General features: G+C 29.5%; 1 non-coding gene across 1 annotated transcript; it reads right to left on the bottom strand.

Annotated features, from left to right (window-relative positions):
• Positions 1 to 5,870: 5,870 nt before the first annotated feature.
• Positions 5,871 to 5,976, bottom strand: LOC146899296 (small nucleolar RNA R71). The gene has a single exon (XR_015024381.1). It is a non-coding gene; the product is annotated as a small nucleolar RNA R71 (small nucleolar RNA).
• Positions 5,977 to 6,223: the final 247 nt, after the last annotated feature.

Consider the following 6,223-nt stretch of genomic DNA (forward strand, 5'->3'; position numbering starts at 1 on the left):
ATATATGTCACCCTATTAATAATATTTTTCACTTACCTAATTTTTTTTTATAAAAATAATGCAATGTTCTTTTTCATTTTAAAAGAATAAATTTATGACATTTTTAAATAATAGAAAAAAATTCTCAGCCAATAAATTCTTTGTTGGATTTTGATATAATCATTAATAACAATCATATCACACAATATTCTTTAATTTCTATAAACCTAAAACAGTTTGTTGCTTCTTTGAAAAGAAGAAAAACTTTAAAGCGTCAAATGAATAACACGTTTAAACCTTTCTGCTTTTCTCGAGGTTCATTTCCTATCACATTCGAGCTCTTGTAGAAGCATTCTAAAATGAATATAATTAAAAGCAGAAAACCCAAATTGAAATCAATTTTTTTAAAAATGAGATAAATGATGGTTATACATCAAATAAATCGCTATAAGAAAGAAAATTTGAAGAACATGTTCAAAATAAGAAGCATTAAGAAGGGAGAGATGTGAAGGAATGGTATTCCTTCAAAAAAAAAATGTGAAGGAATGGTATAAAGAGAAATCAGATTCGCGGTCAAAATATTACCTTGGTGTTGGGGGCTTTTATTAAAAAGATATGATATATAATAAATAAAGTAACTTGGCATTTAGAGGCGTGTTTTCCAATTTTCATTATTCATCATTTTATATAATAGATGTTTTCCAATTTTCATCAATATCTCATTCGCTACATACATAAATGATAATATAATAAACTTGAAATTATAATTCATCACTTTAGAAACCTATTAAATTATATAAAATAATATCTATAAATTTCAATCATTAGTATAGGAAAATGAAATGTCTTCAATGATTAATCAACCTATAATGTCAAAATATACAAATCACAGTCTAAAATATATATATATATATATATATATATATATATATATATATTATTGATAATTACAAACTAACTAAAATAATAAAAATCAGAATAAAAAATTATTACAAAGTACATAGAGGCTCGGTAGCGCTTCTTGCACTCCCCAAGGTCCGACCCTGATTCATCACCATGTCTAGTGAGAATGGAAGCTTGCAATTTAATACATCACGAAAAAACCAAATGGGAACAATACAAACAATCAAACTCCAAGCTTCTCTCATAGGATTAATCTCAACAATTAAATCAGATTTGGGTTTTGGAGTCATTAAAAAAATGAGAACAATTCCTTGACCTGAAAAAAATATGAAAACAGAGAAATTAGCTGAAAACATGAAAAAATGAAGAAGAAAAAAAACATGAAAAACTGAAAATTATGATAGAATTATAATTCTTTGATTGAATGTCGAAATGATGCGAGAACAGGTGAAAGTATAATGGTTATTTATAGGAAAAAAATTCAACCATCTCACTACTATGTATAGATCCAAAATTTGTGGCACTGATTTATTAAATATGTGTAAAATAAAGAAAAAAAAAGAATGTGCCTGATTAATGTATAGATCCATTCTCATCTCACACGTTTTTTGCTATATATGTGTGTGTGAACTTAACCATTGACTTTTCAGCCCAATTAAACATTTCTTAATATATAAATAAAAACGTTTTGCTTATCAATGTTTTTTATGCACAACTAAACCTTTTCTTATATCACCACCAAAAAAAAAAAAAACACTTTCTTATATCAGTAACTACATGTAAATTTCCTTGAAAGCAATTAATGTCGTTTAGCAAATAAACATGTAGGTGTACTTTAAATTTTGAAGAAGACATTTATATTATATAAAGATGACACATGTGATATTATAATTGGTTTAAATAATAAAAGGTGACGACGTAACCAAAAAAAAAAATTGGTTAACATACTATGTAAAATTATCGAGGAAAGAAAGAATAGTTATGCTAAAATATTGAAAATATAAATGTGCCATCACATATAGTTTTTTATGTAAATCAAAACAAAAATCATATTGCCGTTCTATATGGACATTATTCACTTGCGACATCACCCAAATCTAGAAACAACAATTAAAGAAATAAATATCTTTAAAAAAAACAATTAAAGAAATGAATAAATAAGGATTTCCTTGCATAATATTTGTGTACATTTTTATGGCATGGTGAAACAATTAATGTCCCTTAGAATTAGAAGGTGACACGTGTACTTTTGAAAAAAAATAAGACATTTATATATAATAGAGATTAAATGTAATTAAATTATATGGTAAAGTTTTTATAATTCTTGAATAGTCTGTTTGGTAAGATATTAATGCAAATATTATTTACTTATTTAAGAGATACTACCACATCTCTACCATATTAAAACGTTATCAAGTTAATGTCTGATATATTTTAGATAAGAAACTGTTAAGTCCAGTAGAATAATAATACCAACTTAGATCAAGAAACTATCAAGTGCAGTCGAATAATAATAGAAACATTTTTTTTTGAGGAAATAATAATACAAACTTATATCTTTCAAAAAAATAATATAAACTTATAAGAACTTTTTTTTTTGAGGAAATAATAATACAGACTTATGAGTATAGTGATATAATAATATATTTGAGGAACATATTTTTCTTTGAATTTTACTAATTTAGAACACATATTTCATTTTTCTTCCTTGTCATTAAATGCAAAATATATCCCTTTAAAATTAGTTGACACGATTGATTCTTTAATCTTTGTCTTGAATGCTATGATTTGCATACATAATTTTTTTTTGAAGGAATTTGCATACATAATTGATTGAGCCAAAAATTAACAAAATAAAAATAACTAAAAGAAAAAACAAAATTATCTACTATATAAAAAAGATTTCACAATTCCTTTCAAAAAAAAAAAGATTTCACAAGGCACATGATTCAAACAACGAATCTCCAAATTTCTTTATTTGAATAGGAATATTGAGAACGAATTCAATTGATGAGCGAGTTGATCGAGACATTTATAAAACAACAATAACAGTCGAAATAAAAAACTCAATGAATCAAATAACAATAACAACCAAAAAAATCAATGAATCAAAACCTATATTCACAGTGAGTTGATTCAAATTGAAAGGAAAAAAAAACTAAAAATTGATTCTTTGAGGAATTCATGTACTATATAAAAAAAAGATCTCACAAAGTCGTATAAAAAATATCTTACAAAATCATAGGCACATGACTTGAACATATACTCCAATTTTGTTTATTTGAATGTGAGATATCGGGAACGATTCAATAAATGAGTGTCATATTTGATTCAATAAAAAAAATGATAAAATAAAAACATCACTTTTTCAAAAAATAAAATAAAAAACACAAAAAAAACATAAAAAGATAAGCAATTAAAAGAACACTGTAATCACATGAATCGAACAATGATACTCGAAATTTCTTTTTCTGAATGAGAGATATCGGTGACAATTCATTAAGTGAGTGCCCTATTTGATTCAAAGAAAGAGTTGAGAAAATAAAAACTGTATTTTTTCAAAAAAAAAAAAAAGATAGAAAAAACGAAAAAAAAGGAAAATAAATAAGGAATTAAAACAACATTGTCTAGTTGATTGAAATAAAAATAAAATCAAAACAATCGAAACATGATCGATTTTCGGAGCCATTTGGTTCGTAAAGAGAGACACGAAGACAAACATATAGAAAAAGTAAGGATACAGGAAGGAAAAAAGACAATTGGAGTTGTGATGTGGAGAATTTGCTAGCCCCTAATTTATATTAGATTTTACTGTCTAATTTCGTAAAATTACAACATTTAGCGTAACCAATTGTATTTGAGGTCCTATCTTAGCCATTAAGCAATGTATTTTAATTTTTTAATTAAAAATACGCTACTATCATTAAGCAATACATTTCTATTTTTAATTAATCATAGTCAAAGGAAGCACTACAAAAATATATTCCTAATATAACTAACAGTAATATGTTTAAATTCTTTCAAAATAAAAAAGTAATATGTTTTAATGTTTCCTCAAAAAAGAAAAAAAATAATATGTTTTATTGTAAAATTATATTCCTAATATAACTAACAATGAAAGAAAGACGTTTTTTTATTGTAATTTGGAAACTTAATTATTACAAAAGCATGACATATACTGGTATCACAAAAGCATACCATGATACATATTTTTATTATTATTGTTATTACTTTTTTTTTCTAACAAAACTATTATCATTATTATCATCATATTCTTCCTAAAAAAATTACTACAAAATTAAACATAAATTTTGGTCCTACTTTTTTTTTTTAAAAAGTCATACATTTGAAATTAGAAACAAAATCATTAATATTATTACTATGATTATCATTATAATTATTATTATCATTACCTAAAATAAAATCTCAAAATGAAACAAAACAATGTCATCTCATTAATTGCCAAACTCACCAAATTGCTTGGTTTGGCTCAAGGTGCCACGTGGCGATTGAGAAAAACACTAACATATTCAAGGAAGAGTGACACATGTCAACACCAAAGGAATAGAAAATCATTTCCATAAAGAGCCATGAAACAGGTCGTAAATTTATATTATATAGATTAAAGTGGCCAGATTTTAACGGGTATGAATTATTTCCATTTTAGTATGAGTCAATTAACAGGTTATATGTTTGATTTAATCATGTCTGAGTAATTTCATTTGAGTCTAAAATGAGGTTCCGTCGTACCGACGAAACTCATGTAAATTACGCGCCGCTTCTTTTAGTGTAACGAAAATGTAAACAATTGTTTTGAAAAATCTGTATTGTAATTGTTAAAAGTCTACTACGAAAGTAGAGACACAGAGCTATCGTTTACGCATCGAAAGAGCGAAAACGATATCCGACATAGAAAAATATCAAGTTTTTAATCGAAAAGGTTAAAGCGAAAGCATTTCTTTTCTTTTAATTAAGAGTTTATTGAATTTAGAAAAAGGAATTTTTAGGCATGTGATTATACGCTAGGAAAGTAGGTGTTTTACGCGTCTAAAATTCCGACAACGTGTTGCGAAAGTAAACGTTGTCTCTTGTTCGATAAATTCTACAAGAAGTTTTAATTCTCTCGTTACCATTTAATTCGCGCAACAATTTGCTTGAGTGACGGAAGTTGACGGTAACCGTCGTTTTGGCCTCTACTCATTTATTAATTAATTAAAACTCATTTTATTCCGCGCAAATTCCAAAATATTTTGATTTCGCCTTAGATAAACACAGTAACAACGAACTTCGGTACTTGTTAAATTGGTCTCTGTGGATACGATACATTTTATACTAAAACCGACATAGCCGTACACTTGCGGCCCTGTCAAGTTTTTGGCGCCGTTGCCGGGGACCAATTTTTGGCAATATCGCACTCCGTTGTTACACCGTTTAGACTAAGGCCTTTTATTTTATTTAAAAAAAAAAAAAAAAAACTTGCATGCGCAAAACCCGAAGTGCTGGAAATCTAGTCAGCTATGTTGACGAAATTGAGCGCTACTTTCGAGCTAGGCGCCGATTGTTATTCGATACCCCGTAGCAATCTGAGACTCAATCAGAAATGGGCGACAACAACAATGATAACCGGCCACTGAAGGATTTCGCAGTGCCCTCTGAGGAGGAGCCTCATACGAGCATTGTTCGCCCTGCCATTGCGGCGAATAACTTCGAGCTCAAGCCCTCTTTAGTGCAGATAATTCAGCAAAATCAGTTCTCTGGAAATCCAACGGAGGACCCGAACTTGCACCTTGCTACCTTTGTGCGGTTCGCTGAGACGCTGAAAGTGAATGGCGTCGACACTGAAGCCATTCGTTTACGTTTATTCCCTTTCTCCCTCAGGGACAGAGCCAACGCATGGCTTAATTCCATGCCGTCAAATTCCATAACGACATGGAATGAATTAAAAAAGGCGTTCCTCGCTAGGTATTTCCCGCCGAGCAAAACGGCCCAATTGAGGAACCTAATTACCTGCTTTAGGCAGAAAGACAGAGAATCACTCTTTGAAGCGTGGGAGAGATACAAGGATCTTTTGAGAGCTTGCCCGCATCATGGGCTGGAAAAGTGGCTGATCATCCATACCTTTTACAATGGTCTCCTGTATAACACAAGGATGACTATCGATGCCGCTGTTGGAGGAGCTCTAATGAACAAGCCGTTTACTGAGGCTTGGGGCCTAATCGAGGATATGGCCCAGAACCATTACCAATGAGGGAGCGAACGCGCTCTAGCTGAAAAAGGCCAGCCCAAGGCAGGGATGTACGAGGTTAGCAGTTTTGATCATCTGAGCGCTAAAGTTGATGCG

The sequence above is a fragment of the Medicago sativa genome, chromosome 8 (assembly GCF_051527215.1).
Source record: "Medicago sativa cultivar Bolivia chromosome 8, Bolivia_mono, whole genome shotgun sequence".
Classification (NCBI taxonomy): Eukaryota; Viridiplantae; Streptophyta; class Magnoliopsida; order Fabales; family Fabaceae; genus Medicago; species Medicago sativa.